General features: G+C 39.4%; 1 protein-coding gene and 1 long non-coding RNA gene across 20 annotated transcripts in view; one reads left to right on the forward strand and one right to left on the reverse strand.

The window, feature by feature from the left end:
• LOC105486013 (replication factor C subunit 3) overlaps positions 1-16,898 on the reverse strand; it is a 701,449-nt gene that overhangs the window by 239,895 nt on the left and 444,656 nt on the right. The gene's annotated exons all lie outside the window — the stretch shown is intronic.
• LOC105486011 (uncharacterized) overlaps positions 1-16,898 on the forward strand; it is a 261,312-nt gene that overhangs the window by 197,290 nt on the left and 47,124 nt on the right. For all 16 annotated transcript variants that reach the window (XR_011615056.1, XR_011615065.1, XR_011615059.1 and 13 more), the window contains one exon: positions 9,233-9,433. This is a non-coding gene — a long non-coding RNA (uncharacterized lncRNA). The remainder of the gene's footprint in view (positions 1-9,232; positions 9,434-16,898) is intronic.

Genomic DNA, 16,898 nt, shown 5'->3' on the forward strand with positions numbered 1-16,898 from the left:
AAACTTGCTAGACTAGGATTTTAATATAATATAATTGCAAGTCTGTCTACAGAATATACACAAAAATAAAAATATTATTCCCTGTGGTACCCACTGCTCTTCTCATCCTTAGATTTAACAGTTAGGCTAGCTAGTAACCCTCTGTAATATTGAATAGAGTCTCACTCAAATGAAGCTCAATTTTCCCCTGAAATAAAATTCCATTTTAAGCACTAGAATTTGTATGTCAAATTTGGCCCTTTAAGAATAACAGAAGATATAAATTTTTACCACTGAGTTATTGGTTTTGGAAAAGAGAAGGTTAGTAATAAAAAATGTCAAACAAACTGAATACCTAATGCCAATAACGAATGTCATCTCGATAATAAATCTTACACATGACAGGATTAGCATGCGGGTCACATCAAGGCTCAGCTCTGAAGGGGGCGGAAGTTTGCTCACTCAGCACCTTTGGTTTTCAGACTCTATTATCTTGCTTACTTAGTAAATGCAACGTTGTGCAATTTATTTTTTATTGCCTCATTTGTAAGTTTCTCTCTGTCTTCAAACCAAGATATCTTCAGGGACTTGGACTGCCTATTACATTCAGATGTCCATTTTCATAATAGGATAAGAACTCCTGTTAAAGAAGATGAGTAGCAAACACTGCAACTTATTGGAGCCAAGAAAGAAGATGCCACATGTTCCAAAATTGCCAAGACAAGGATGTATGGAGGTTTGCAGAACAGCAAAAGCTGTTTAGCAGTGAACATTACCTTCAACGAGACGACATCTATCAGATTATTTTTAAAAAATGCATTCCTATCAACATTTTTCTCTCTCATGAAAGATTAGTGTCTTTTTATAAATGATTTGCTCAGATAATATTTTTCTACTCAGATATTATATACGTGTGTATACACATATTCATTTAGCACAAATCCTATTCTTCATTCTCTTTTCCATCTTCTTAACCCTCTTCCATTCTACTGCCATTAATGTGAAAGAATTTGCTCTTGTAAATCAGCAATGAATCACACCACTCATGCAAGGACAAACGTGAAGGAACACCTTCTACAAATTTGAAAATTCAGGGAGCAAGATGGCCGAATAGGAGCAGCTCCAGTCTCCAACTCCCAGCGCGAGCGACACAGAAGACCGGTGATTTCTGCATTTTCAACTGAGGTACTGGGTTCATCTCACTGGGGAGTGCCGGGGGATCGGTGCTGGTCAGCTGCTGCAGCCCGACCAGCGAGAGCTGAAGCAGGGCGAGGCATTGCCTCACCTGGGAAGCGCAAGGGGGAAGGGAGTCCCTTTTCCTAGCCAGGGGAACTGAGACACACAACACCTGGAAAATCGGGTAACTCCCACCCCAATACTGCGCTTTAGGAAACAGGCACACCAGGAGATCATATCCCACACCTGGCCGGGAGGGTCCCACACCCACGGAGCCTCCCTCGTTGCTAGCGCAGCAGTCTGTGATCTACCGGCAAGGCAGCAGCGAGGCTGGGGGAGGGGCGCCCGCCATTGCTGAGGCTTAAGTAGGTAAACAAAGCTGCTGGGAAGCTCGAACTGGGTGGAGCTCACAGCAGCTCAAGGAAACCTGCCTGTCTCTGTAGACTCCACCTCTGGGGACAGGGCACAGTAAACTAAGACACACAGACACCTCTGCACAGACGCAAACGACTCTGTCTGACAGCTTTGAAGAGAGCAGTGGATCTCCCAACACGGAGGTTGAGATCTGAGAAGGGACAGACTCCCTGCTCAAGTGGGTCCCTGACCCCTGAGTAGCCTAACTGGGAGACATCCCCCACTAGGGGCAGTCTGACACCCCACACCTCACAGGGAAGAGTACACCCCTGAGAGGAAGCTTCCAAAGCAAGAATCAGACAGGTACACTCGCTGTTCAGAAATATTCTATCTTCGGCAACCTCTGCTGCGGGATACCCAGGCAAACAGGGTCCGGAGTGGACCTCAAGCAATCTCCAACAGACCTACAGCTGAGGGTCCTGACTGTTAGAAGGAAAACTATCAAACAGGAAGGACACCTACACCAAAACCCCATCAGTACATCACCATCATCAAAGACCAGAGGCAGATAAAACCACAAAGATGGGGAAAAAGCAGGGCAGAAAAGCTGGAAATTCAAAAAATAAGAGCGCATCTCCCCCGGCAAAGGAGCGCAGCTCATCGCCAGCAACGGATCAAAGCTGGACGGAGAATGACTTTGACGAGATGAGAGAAGAAGGCTTCAGTCCATCAAATTTCTCAGAGCTAAAGGAGGAATTACGTTCCCAGCGCAAAGAAACTAAAAATCTTGAAAAAAAAGTGGAAGAATTGATGGCTAGAGTAATTAATGCAGAGAAGGTCCTAAACGAAATGAAAGAGATGAAAACCATGACACGAGAAATACGTGACAAATGCACAAGCTTCAGTAACCGACTCGATCAACTGGAAGAAAGAGTATCAGCGATTGAGGATCAAATGAATGAAATGAAGCGAGAAGAGAAACCAAAAGAAAAAAGAAGAAAAAGAAACGAACAAAGCCTGCAAGAAGTATGGGATTATGTAAAAAGACCAAATCTACGTCTGATTGGGGTGCCTGAAAGTGAGGGGGAAAATGGAACCAAGTTGGAAAACACTCTTCCGGATATCATCCAGGAGAACTTCCCCAACCTAGTAGGGCAGGCCAACATTCAAATCCAGGAAATACAGAGAACGCCACAAAGATACTCCTCGAGAAGAGCAACTCCAAGACACATAATTGCCAGATTCACCAAAGTTGAAATGAAGGAAAAAATCTTAAGGGCAGCCAGAGAGAAAGGTCGGGTTACCCACAAAGGGAAGCCCATCAGACTAACAGCAGATCTTTCAGCAGAAACTCTACAAGCCAGAAGAGAGTGGGGGCCAATATTCAACATTCTTAAAGAAAAGAATTTTAAACCCAGAATTTCATATCCAGCCAAACTAAGTTTCATAAGTGAAGGAGAAATAAAATCCTTTACAGATAAGCAAATGCTTAGAGATTTTGTCACCACTAGGCCTGCCTTACAAGAGATCCTGAAGGAAGCACTAAACATGGAAAGAAACAACCGGTACCAGCCATTGCAAAAACATGCCAAAATGTAAAGACCATTGAGGCTAGGAAGAAACTGCATCAACTAATGAGCAAAATAACCAGTTAATATCATAATGGCAGGATCAAGTTCACACATAACAATATTAACCTTAAATGTAAATGGACTAAATGCTCCAATTAAAAGACACAGACTGGCAAACTGGATAAAGAGTCAAGACCCATCAGTCTGCTGTATTCAGGAGACCCATCTCACACGCAGAGACATACATAGGCTCAAAATAAAGGGATGGAGGAAGATTTACCAAGCAAATGGAGAACAAAAAAAAGCAGGGGTTGCAATACTAGTCTCTGATAAAACAGACTTTAAACCATCAAAGATCAAAAGAGACAAAGAAGGCCATTACATAATGGTAAAGGGATCAATTCAACAGGAAGAGCTAACTATCCTAAATATATATGCACCCAATACAGGAGCACCCAGATTCATAAAGCAAGTCCTTAGAGACTTACAAAGAGACTTAGACTCCCATACAATAATAATGGGAGACTTCAACACTCCACTGTCAACATTAGACAGATCAACGAGACAGAAAGTTAACAAGGATATCCAGGAATTGAACTCATCTCTGCAGCAAGCAGACCTAATAGACATCTATAGAACTCTCCACCCCAAATCAACAGAATATACATTCTTCTCAGCACCACATCATACTTACTCCAAAATTGACCACGTAATTGGAAGTAAAGCACTCCTCAGCAAATGTACAAGAACAGAAATTATAACAAACTGTCTCTCAGACCACAGTGCAATCAAACTAGAACTCAGGACTAAAAAACTCACTCAAAACCGCTCAACTACATGGAAACTGAACAACCTGCTCCTGAATGACTACTGGGTACATAACGAAATGAAGGCAGAAATAAAGATGTTCTTTGAAACCAATGAGAACAAAGATACAACATACCAGAATCTCTGGGACACATTTAAAGCAGTGTGTAGAGGGAAATTTATAGCACTAAATGCCCACAAGAGAAAGCAGGAAAGATCTAAAATTGACACTCTAACATCGCAATTAAAAGAACTAGAGAAGCAAGAGCAAACCCATTCGAAAGCTAGCAGAAGGCAAGAAATAACTAAGATCAGAGCAGAACTGAAGGAGATAGAGACACAAAAAACCCTCCAAAAAATCAATGAATCCAGGAGTTGGTTTTTTGAAAAGATCAACAAAATTGACAGACCACTAGCCAGACTAATAAAGAAGAAAAGAGAGAAGAATCAAATCGACGCAATTAAAAATGATCAAGGGGATATCACCACCGACCCCACAGAAATACAAACTACCATCAGAGAATACTATAAACACCTCTACGCAAATAAACTGGAAAATCTAGAAGAAATGGATAATTTCCTGGACACTTACACTCTTCCAAGACTAAACCAGGAAGAAGTTGAATCCCTGAATAGACCAATAGCAGGCTCTGAAATTGAGGCAACAATTAATAGCCTACCAACCAAAAAAAGTCCAGGACCAGATGGATTCACAGCTGAATTCTACCAGAGGTACAAAGAGGAGTTGGTACCATTCCTTCTGAAACTATTCCAATCAATAGAAAAAGAGGGAATCCTCCCTAACTCATTTTATGAGGCCAACATCATCCTGATACCAAAGCCTGGCAGAGACACAACAAAAAAAGAGAATTTTAGACCAATATCCCTGATGAACATCGATGCAAAAATCCTCAATAAAATACTGGCAAACCGGATTCAGCAACACATCAAAAAGCTTATCCACCATGATCAAGTGGGCTTCATCCCTGGGATGCAAGGCTGGTTCAACATTCGCAAATCAATAAACATAATCCAGCATATAAACAGAACCAAAGACAAGAACCACATGATCATCTCAATTGATGCAGAAAAGGCTTTTGACAAAATTCAACAGCCCTTCATGCTAAAAACGCTCAATAAATTTGGTATTGATGGAACGTACCTCAAAATAATAAGAGGTATTTATGACAAACCCACAGCCAATATCATACTGAATGGGCAAAAACTGGAAAAATTCCCTTTGAAAACTGGCACAAGACAGGGATGCCCTCTCTCACCACTCCTATTCAACATAGTGTTGGAAGTTCTGGCTAGGGCAATCAGGCAAGAGAAAGAAATCAAGGGTATTCAGTTAGGAAAAGAAGAAGTCAAATTGTCCCTGTTTGCAGATGACATGATTGTATATTTAGAAAACCCCATTGTCTCAGCCCAAAATCTCCTTAAGCTGATAAGCAACTTCAGCAAAGTCTCAGGATACAAAATTAATGTGCAAAAATCACAAGCATTCTTATACACCAGTAACAGACAAACAGAGAGCCAAATCAGGAATGAACTCCATTCACAATTGCTTCAAAGAGAATCAAATACCTAGGAATCCAACTTACAAGGGATGTAAAGGACCTCTTCAAGGAGAACTACAAACCACTGCTCAGTGAAATCAAAAAGGACACAAACAAATGGAAGAACATACCATGCTCATGGATAGGAAGAATCAATATTGTGAAAATGGCCATACTGCCCAAGGTAATTTATAGATTCAATGCCATCCCCATCAAGCTACCAATGAGTTTCTTCACAGAATTGGAAAAAACTGCTTTAAAGTTCATATGGAACCAAAAAAGAGCCCGCATCTCCAAGACAATCCTAAGTCAAAAGAACAAAGCTGGAGGCATCACGCTACCTGACTTCAAACTATACTACAAGGCTACAGTAACCAAAACAGCATGGTACTGGTACCAAAACAGAGATATAGACCAATGGAACAGAACAGAGTCCTCAGAAATAATACCACACATCTACAGCCATTTGATCTTTGACAAACCTGAGAGAAACAAGAAATGGGGAAAGGATTCCCTATTTAATAAATGGTGCTGGGAAAATTGGCTAGCCATAAGTAGAAAGCTGAAACTGGATCCTTTCCTTACTCCTTATACGAAAATTAATTCAAGATGGATTAGAGACTTAAATGTTAGACCTAATACCATAAAAATCCTAGAGGAAAACCTAGGTAGTACCATTCAGGACATAGGCATGGGCAAAGATTTCATGTCTAAAACACCAAAAGCAATGGCAGCAAAAGCCAAAATTGACAAATGGGATCTCATTAAACTAAAGAGCTTCTGCACAGCAAAAGACACTACCATCAGAGTGAACAGGCAACCTACAGAATGGGAGAAAATTTTTGCAATCTACTCATCTGACAAAGGGCTAATATCCAGAACCTACAAAGAACTCAAACAAATTTACAAGAAAAAAACAAACAACCCCATCAAAAAGTGGGCAAAGGACATGAACAGACATTTCTCAAAAGAAGACATTCATACAGCCAACAGACACATGAAAAAATGCTCATCATCACTGGCCATCAGAGAAATGCAAATCAAAACCACAATGAGATACCATCTCACACCAGTTAGAATGGCAATCATTAAAAAGTCAGGAAACAACAGGTGCTGGAGAGGATGTGGAGAAATAGGAACACTTTTACACTGTTGGTGGGATTGTAAACTAGTTCAACCATTATGGAAAACAGTATGGCGATTCCTCAAGGATCTAGAACTAGATGTACCATATGACCCAGCCATCCCATTACTGGGTATATACCCAAAGGATTATAAATTATGCTGCTATAAAGACACATGCACACGTATGTTTATTGCAGCACTATTCACAATAGCAAAGACTTGGAATCAACCCAAATGTCCATCAGTGACAGATTGGATTAAGAAAATGTGGCACATATACACCATGGAATACTATGCAGCCATAAAAAAGGATGAGTTTGAGTCCTTTGTAGGGACTTGGATGCAGCTGGAATCCATCATTCTTAGCAAACTATCACAAGAACAGAAAACCAAACACCGCATGTTCTCACTCATAGGTGGGAACTGAACAATGAGATCACTCGGACTCAGGAAGGGGAACATCACACACCGGGGCCTATCATGGGGAGGGGGGAGGGGGGAGGGATTGCATTGGGAGTTATACCTGATGTAAATGACGAGTTGATGGGTGCAGCACAGCAACATGGCACAAGTATACATATGTAACAAACCTGCATGTTATGCACATGTACCCTACAACTTAAAGTATAATAATAATAAATAAATTAAAAAAAAAAAAAAAAAAGAAAATTCAGAAACCCAATATCATGCTATAGGAAAATGCACAGTGATAATTAGCAAATCCAGATAAGCTTAAGATGTAATCTATACAGGCAATATTATGCAAACACTGGATACTTGGTTAGCTGACAGCTAATTTTAAAAGTGATAAGACCATTTTTTTACAGACAGCTGTAAGAGATGGGTCTTATCACTTTAAAAATTAAATCAGATAACAAATTCAGATTTGTTTTTCTAAAGCTCAACCTATGGTATGCTCAACTTTAGGAAGAGACATCAGGTGAAAATGATTTTTCTAAGACCTGGAAACTGGATTGATGCTTTCAGGAATGAGCCAAATGTGGATAAATGTGTCAAACTCTCCCTGGGTCCTAGGCATTAGCCCAGGAACTCTCTCCACGGGCATGCATCTGATAGAGATGGAATAACTCAGTGTGCACCTATAGGTCTTGTCTGCCTCTGAAAATGAGGGCCTTGGAAGGCAGTGCAAGATCTTCCAAGGTCATATTGAGTGCTGGTGTCGGTGTCTCGGGAGACAGCCAATGTGTATTAGTCATGAACATGGGCTTAGGAGGAACCCACGCCCCCTTGTTTACTAGCTCTGTGACTCTGGGAGAGTTACCTAACGTTTCTGGACCTGTTTTCCTCAACTGAGAAATGGGGATCATAATAGCATAGAGTTTTTGTGAGGATGGTATGAGTTCATGTATGCAGTGTACAGAGCAGTGCTTGCCAGGTCAGAAGCACTTGATAAAACAAGCTATCATTATTTTTATTATTTCCTTAAGGATGAAAGGCTAAAAATGGTCAGTTCCTAATGGAAAACCTTGCATCATCTGCTGCTATTTCTGGAAACATGAAGGTTGCTGCGTGGTCTCCTGGTCACAGTGACTTTAGAATCTAGAGCAGGGAAGTTTAAGGATGATGTAGTTCACGAGGCAGAGACGGGGCACCATTCTTTTTGTGCTATCCTATTCTCTGTATGCTTTGATGGCCTTTATTTTTATTTGATTTAAATTCCTCACAACATCTTTCTCATTGATATGGAATTGAGTTTTGACATGGTTATTGTTAGGCCTGCCGTCCCCCGAGGTGGCTGTGTATTAACTACCGTGGCGCATCCTTTCACAGCCCCTCTGCGGCTTTCCTTCCAGCCTAGTGCACTGGGCTCATTTCGTCATCCTTCATTTCTCTCTAGCATGCAAAGAGATTGATATTCTTCCTTGCTGCTCACAAATGATATTCCGCTCTGACAGCCAGCCTCACCACTTCCTCCAAACCCTTCATGTAAAAACTCGTCCTATCCAAGAAACCTTTACAGAATGAAAATGGTACCTTTCAAGGAAACCAGTGATGAACTGGAAAATACTGTCTGATCAGGCCTCCCACTGACTATCTTCACCGTCATACCTCTCCACTACTCAGTGGCACCTCTTCCTAGGCTATACATTGCCCCCTTCTCTTTATCTTTTTCCACTTCCCTTACTAACTTTTCAATGACTCTCTAATTGTTGCTCTATCTCAAATTGTGTAGATTCTGATTTTCAACTGAATTATATTTACTCGCATTTTCAATACAGTGAAGTAAACGTTGATTTTATTGGCTCATTCATGTAAGTAAATGAAAGACAGCCAAATGACCATATTGTTTTAATCAACATTTTTCTTCATGTTCATAGTTTCTCTATGGATCTCCTTCTTATTTCTTTCAATCAACTATATGCTGAGTGCCTGTTCTTCTAGGTGCTGTTGCTTTTACATTTATCTTGATTAGCTCAACCAAAAAGGAAAAGCAAGGATCAATAAGTATTGACACATTTGGGCGAGGGAGATGGCAAATTATATAGCTGATTTTTCTGTTCCTTATAAAATAGAGTGTAACGTTGTTCTAAAATTGTATGGATTATATTTTATGGGTTTACATGGAAACATAAATCCTAAATCATGTAAATTTCCATAAGAATGAACTCTGTCTTAGGACATGCTTTCTCTCCCTAACAGACTGTGGCTCCCGAGTTCCATCAGTGCATTCTCCACAGGCAGCAGTTTCTTCAGGACCATCATATCCAAGAGCACTTAGCAGTGGAAATGTCACCTTTATTATCATTCTCCTCCATCTGAAGAAAACAGTTATAAAGCCTGCCGACCAATGCTGTCTTGGAAACTAAATGACAGAGAAATTATAAAGGCCAAAAGAAAATGGTATACACTATAATAAGTTGAATACAAATTTCAGTGAAACTTTTTTTCGTTGCTTTGCAGAGCCTTACCAGTGTTTTGTGGCAGCATATTTGCTGGCTTGGGCCTTTGGGAGATTATTACATTATTGCATGATGCAGTATATGGTGTTTTGGGGACTCCTGTGCCATATTTTCACTTTAAATCATCACTCGTAGCTTGGTGTTTCATTGTTTATAATGGTGAAGTCAGTAATGAATTTTCGATCACAACAAACATGAAAAGAAATATACTAAGCATTTACATACTGTGTCTGTGCTCTCTGCTGGGTTAGGATGGAAGTCTACAGCACTGTGTTTTAAAGCACTTTTCTCACCAGTCCTGCTCTTGCAGAATCCTTAAAGAGCACATTCCTACTGAGTAAGGGAAGGAAAAGGAGGTACCGTGTGTGGGGAAAGGTGAGGGGTCTCTCTGTAGGGTGTGTAACTTGTGACAAACCCAGAGTGAAGAAACTAAAGGGAAGTTGTATTTTCCATCCCTAGTGAGCTTTCAGGTACTTGCAGTTCTCTGGGTAACTGCAGTAGTTTCTCTCCTTCTGATGCAATGTTGTTATGTTTTTCATTCAAACATACTTGCATCTTGATGATTCTACTCTCTAAAAAAGATGAAATGAAGAATTTTTGAGAAATAAACATTTCAGGGAGGGACAGAAATCAGGCAAATGGTTTTGACTGCATATGTCTTAGAGTGTGTAGAATTAGGGCACCAGGTTACAGAGGCTGGGCAATCAGAGCATATTTCTTTTTTGAATGTAATATACATTAATATTGCATGGACTATTTTCTCCTCTGTCTGTTTTACTTATTTTCAGAGGTAGATTTGCAGTGACCTAGTACCCCAGTTACCTTGTTCTTCTGAAGACATTCTCCAGAGACCGAGGTTGTCTTTATTCAGTGCTTAACTCAGTTAGCTATGTAGCTTGTGTTGAACTCTTGGAAGTTAGAACATGCCTACAAAAATGATCCCAGGGCTGTCAGATTCAGTGATTTGAAACACTGTGATAATGCCTCCCTTAAGCTGTTATGCCTATATTGATAAATAATAAAGGAGAAATTAGTATGTTCTAAAACTAGTTGTATATTCTAATTTTAGCATATGTGTGGGGAGTAGGGGAGAAAGGGAGAGAGAGAGAGAATGGGAGAGAATAAGAGAAAAAGGGAGATAAAGACAGATACTTTCCTTTTTACCATTATTTTGTTCTCTCCCCAATCAATGGCCACTGTGGAAATTCTAAGCCCAGCCTAGAAATTTCTGGAATTTTTGTTTAAATCACTTCCTTTTAAAGAGAGAGGGGAATATATAGGAAGACTTTTCATATAGCATACATGCATTCTGTCTAACAAAGTGCTCTGTGGGCTGTTCCTGATACTAAGAACATTTAATATTTTCTAGAAAAATATATTTTAAGAGATAAAGGATTTAATAGGTCTTTTGCTTCTGGTAATCAGGTCATCAGATTAAAAAAATAGTAATCTAGAGGAGCTTTGTTATGGGCTCCTCCTCTTGGTGATTAACTGCGACCTCTGTTACTTTTGTAAAGCAGTAATATTGAATGCACCTGGAAAAAATTATAATCGGGTATAAAATTCAGTCATTAAATATGTCAGGTGTATGTATGGCTGCTTCAAATGGTGTACTTTGTTCATTTTATGTAGAAATATACTGATATTCACAGAACTCATCTATTGCAAAGTGCCCCTCTCTTAATAATATTTAGTGACTAAATTTTATTTCAACTTATCTGGTTTTTAGATTATGTAAAACATCTAAAAGAAATAAATGTGAGGCTGGGTGTGGTGGCTCACACCTGTAATCCCAGCACTTCGGGAGGCTGAGGCGGGCGGATCACGAAGTCAGGAGATCGAGACCACCCTGGCTAACATAAATAAACCATAAATAAACCAAGCAGGAAGGACGAATGAAGCAAGCGCAGAAGTCCAAAAGTAAGCCTATGCACATGACAAATATGATATTTCAGAGAAGAAAGGGTAGATTTTTGAAAAATAATGTTGAAACATCATATTATCCATTTTGAGAAAAATAAAGTCACATGCTTATGAATAGAGAAAAGCCCACATGGAATAAAATGTTAGTATTTATTATGACAAGATTAGAAGAAAATAGTGAAGTTTTCGTTTGTTTTGTTTTGTAATTTCAAGGTAGAAGTGGAGTCTTCTTAGAATGTATATATGCAAGAATCCATACAGGAAAAATTAGCCAATCTCAGTTAACTGCACAGAGAGAGAGAGAGAGAAAAAAAAACTTATATGTGATTCAAGATGCCATAATTAACATAACCATGCAGCTGGAGACTAAAAAAATGGCTGAATACGAACACGAACACACCAGACCAACTTTGATGTGATCACACATCTCTAGCTGCCGCTCACGGTGCCTTGAAAAGTTTTGTACTGAAGTTACATTGCCCAAGTCAAATAGCCCATTCATTCCCATTTCTTTACAAATCTCTAACACCCACTCCTTCCTTCTCATTCTCGGCTGATGATCTTATTTCACTGAGAAAATAGAATCAATACATTAGATCAATTCCTGTACATGTGGATATTTCACTTGTTGCTTCTTATAAATGGATGAAAAATCTGTGCTCTTAGCAAAACTCAGAGTCTTTGCTTGTGCACTGACTCACGTAGCTTCCAATCTGCTCAAGGACTTGCTTCTGCAATTGTCTGCTCTCTCTTTGACACCATTAATCTATTGGTTCATTGTTATTACCATACAAACATCTTAGAAGAACATCTCCCATATTACAAAAACAAAGTAACCCTTCTTATTGCTTTAGAACAATTAAATTGCCCCGAAGAGTTTTGCCGTTCTCTAAGGCAAAATTTCTCCACAATGGACTTTGTGTGCCCATCTCCTCTGCCATTCTCTCTAGAGACCAGTTCACTTAGACTTTTGTCTCCCTCCAGAATCGCTTGAATCCGGGAGGTGGAGGTTGCAGTGACCCAATATCGTGCCACTGCACTCCAGCCTGGGTGACAGAGCGAGACTCCATCTCAAAAAAATAAAATAAAGAATTTTGTCTCTCTGCACTAAAACCTTTTCTCAAAGTAACCAATGACCTTCACATTTCTGAAAACAATGGTCTCTTCTGAACCTTCAACTTAAATCTATTTCTTTGTCACTTAATATTTGAGCTTGGAATCTGATATGAACAATATCTCCTGCCATATTCTACTGGTCAAAGCTATCACAGATCTCAGTCCTAGTTGAAGTCAGAGAAGAAAGGACTATTTGGGGATCATAGGGCTTCAAAAGGATAAATACAAAACAGCTACGTAATTAACTTTAATTGACTGTGTACCTGGCCCTGTTCTAAATGCTTTCCTTGGCTTTTGGGACCCCACACTTTCCTGTGTTTTCTCCCATCTCACTGGTCATTTCTTCTAAGGCCTCCGTGATGGGTCTCCTCCTGTTCTTCCCTCATGGACATTGAAGTACTTCGGTACTTGGTCTTGGACAGCTTCACCTTCAGGCCTACACTGATTTCTAGAGTTCCATGGCTTTAAATATTGTCTATGCACCGGTGACCCATAGGTTCCTGCCACCTCGTCCACCACCTCCCCCTTGAACTCCAGACTCCTTCGCATTTCTGCCTAGAAGACAGTGAGACAGCAAATAGGCTTCTCAAGCTCAACATGTGTGAGGCTCTTCCTTGCTTTTCCTTCCAGTCATCACCTCAGCAAAGGGCACCGCCACTCACCTAGTGTTCAGGTCAAACATCTTAGAATGATCTTTTCTCTCTTTCTCCTCATAGTGCATCAACTGCACTTGTCAGCTTTACACTCACAATATATTTGTAATCTGGTGATTTTTTACCACTGTCGAGTTATCTCTTGCCTGACTACAGAAATAACCTCCTGAGTAAGGCGATGACTTTCCCTGTGATCTTTCAGCTCCCATTCTTCCCGACACTTCCTTGCACACATGTGCACACACCCAGCCTATCTTGCCCCGTGGCCAGCCTGGTCCTTCTCAGATGGAAATCAGATTGCATTACTTCCCTATTCAAAATGCTGAATAGTTTTCATCCTCCAGTGAAATAAATCCACAGTCCACCATTTACAAGACCTTAAATTTTCTGGGCCCTGGCTGTCGCTCTAGAGTGGCATCTTACTACTGCTGACTACCTGTGGTCCTCTAGCCAAACCAGCCTCCTTACAAGTTTCTGGAACACAACAGTTATTCCTTCATCTCAGGGCCTTTGCATACGCTACATCCTCAGAGTGAAATGTTTTGCCTCCAGATATCAGCTCATTTCAGTGCTCAAATGGCCTCCCTAGCTGGCCCATCTAAATAGCACACTTCACCATTGTATGTCACTTACCCAACTCTATTACTCTTTGTAACACTTATAAAACATTATGTCTGTCTTTCATTGTTTACTGTATATCTTCCACAATAAACTAAGTCCAAGAGAGTGGGACTTTGTCTTACTCACATCTGTATTTCTGGTATCTAGTACAATGCCTGGCACAAAGTTTCCAATAAATACCTTTTAAATAAATTAATTAATGAATAAAGGACAAACCATAGACTAGAAAAAAAGTATTTGTGGCATATAGAATAGCAAACAAATTAATATTCAGAATGCAAAGAGCTACCACAAAACAATAAATACAAAGAGGCAATCTAATAAATATTTTTTTTCTAAAAAAGGATTATCTATAGTGAATTCACTGAAAAAGAAACCCAAGTAGTAATAAACACATGAAAAGATGCTACAAACTTCACAAATAATCAGAGAAATGTCAATTAAAACAATAAGCTACCACTTTTTTTTACTCAAAGTGGCAAAATTTAAATGACAACATCCATTGGTGGCCCGTATTTGGATAAATGAACACTATTGTGAAATATTGGTGACAATATAAATGAGAAAAGATTTTCGTTTGGGGGGAGAGCAATTTGGTATCATGTATTATAATTTTAATAACTTATGCCTCAGTAATTTGACTTCTATGGATCTGCAATTTACATAAAATATGTACAAGGCTGTTTACTGCAGCACTGTTTTATTTAATAAAAAACTAGAAATAATCTAAATATTCATTAATAGGAGCAGTGATTAACTTTGAGATGGAGAAAGGGATGAAAATAGGGAATAAAAGAGAATCTTAAAATTTTATTTTATATGATTTTTTTTTTTAGTGTTGAGGGAGTACGTAAATATTTTTTAATATCTCATGGCAACTGGAAAACGTTTCAGGGGTGAGAACTATGTATAGCTCTAGGAGGCCCACTAAATAGCCCTGGAGAGGAGGGAGTTATATTGTTGTCTATCATTCGATAACAAATTCAAAAACTTAGTGTCTTAAAATCATTTGTTGTATTTCATGGCTTCTGGGTCAGCGATGTGAGCAGGACTCAGTGCGTGATTCTTCTGCTCCACATGGCTCTGCAGGGTCGCCCAGTGGTCTTCAGCTGGTGGGTGGATTTTTCTGGAGGGCTCGAGAGGGTTTATTCACAGATCTCTCACTTTAGGGGCGTGGTTGGAACCCTGGGTTCAGCCGAGACCGGCAGCCGGGGAAGCTCCACATGGCCTCTCCCGCATGGTGGTCATGAGGTAGCTGGACTTCTGACGTAGTGGCAGAACTCACGGCGACAGGGGGCGAGAGTGAGGAAATGGAAGCCACTAGTGACTTAAGGTTTAGGCTCAGAATTTGGCACAGTGTTAACATTTGCCATATTTTATTGATCAAAACAGTCATAAAATCCACACATATGCAAGAAGAAGAGTCATGGGCCCCATCTCTCAATGAGAAGAGGGTCAAAAATTTCAGATCCAATGAAAAGAGTGTCAGAAAGTGAAGGCCATCTTTAAATGAACTGCATTGATCAGTCCATGATTCTGCATCTTGCCTTGCTTCCATTTATAGATGACTAGTACTGACCCTAACCATGCCCATTCTTACATTGGGTAAAACAATGTGTTCTGCTTCACGTAACTGGATAGAGAAGTCTAATAGTGAAGCTGAAGCCTAGCCTGAGGCTGAGTGTAGCGATCAGACTGGAGTTACACATTTGAGAGGCAAAGTGTTTGGTGGTAATGAAAATCTCAGAAGTGAAGGATGTCACCCAAAGCACACAGAGATGGTTAAAGATGGATTAAGGCCCGTACTAAATTAGCACTGCGGTGATTATTTTCTTAATAGCTGGGCTTAGGAAAAGAAAAATTTGACTGTTGGTTTGAACTAGGGAGAAAATCATCAGGGAGGATTTGAAGGAATGCCAGGAGTGTAGTGTTCTCCAGTGGTTTCATATGTTGATGTTTATTTTCAACATGTTGTGAACTTTTCAAAGACACATAGAAAATTACAAGTTCCCATGAAGAGGGGGATACCGCAAACCGCCATATTGTTCAGTCAAACTAGGGAAGAAGTTGCAACAAAGAGGGAATTGGTGGTCTGAAACAGACTGAATTTCTCTTCAAAATCCTCTGCTTTGAAGAAATTACAAATGAAATTCATGCATGTTATAGTAGTCAAACAGTAAAGAATTCTTTTAATTGAATAGTGAAAGACAATCCCATCCCCAGTTCCACTTCATCTTCTTTTTCTAATTAGCTTTATTTTAAAATTTATTTTATTTTTGAAAATATTTATGAGTTATTTTAAGCATTCAGAAAATCAGAGTAATATGAGAAAAACCCATATCATCATTAAGCTGCATTAATGAATGATAAATTTCTTCATATATGGTTTTACATCTTTATAAGAAATAAAATACTACGGATACACTTAGAGTTGTCTTTATAATCTAGCATGTTTCATCCATTCCCTCTATTATGATTATATGTATGTTTTTACTATCATTTTTGATGTGATTCTTCTATGTGTATATTCCAATTGGCCCCAAATAGTATTGTTTTATGTGGTTACATAGTTTACACAAATGGTATGCTGTATGTGTTATTCAGGAACTTGTTATTTTTGCACCGTGTGTTATTATTTTGGTATATACCTGTGTTCATAAAAACAGATCAGATGTGTTCATTTTAATACATTCTTAATTGCTTTATAATCTTCCATTACTTAATTATACTACAGCATATTTAACTATTCAATTGAAGATAGATAATTGTTTCCAGTTTGGGGATTTTACAAAGTTTGCTTCAAAATGCATCCTTCTACATACATTCACTTATACTTGAATGGGAGTTCTGAGACTATCAGAAATAGTCTGATATTGCCAATAAGAATGAAAACTTTCAGTTTGGAGGTTTTAAGGTGGAGATGGCACTATCGAGTTGGTTTATTCAAGACTCAGTAAGGTTGTCAAGGAATCACTCCCTTCCATCTTCCACCCAGTCATCCTGGGTGCGGCTTCTTCTCAGGTTAGTAGTGGAATGATTAAAACATTTGCAAATGTGACATCCAAATAAAAGTGCCCACAAGAAGCGGGAAGG

The sequence above is a fragment of the Macaca nemestrina genome, chromosome 16 (assembly GCF_043159975.1).
Source record: "Macaca nemestrina isolate mMacNem1 chromosome 16, mMacNem.hap1, whole genome shotgun sequence".
NCBI classification, from domain to species: Eukaryota; Metazoa; Chordata; class Mammalia; order Primates; family Cercopithecidae; genus Macaca; species Macaca nemestrina.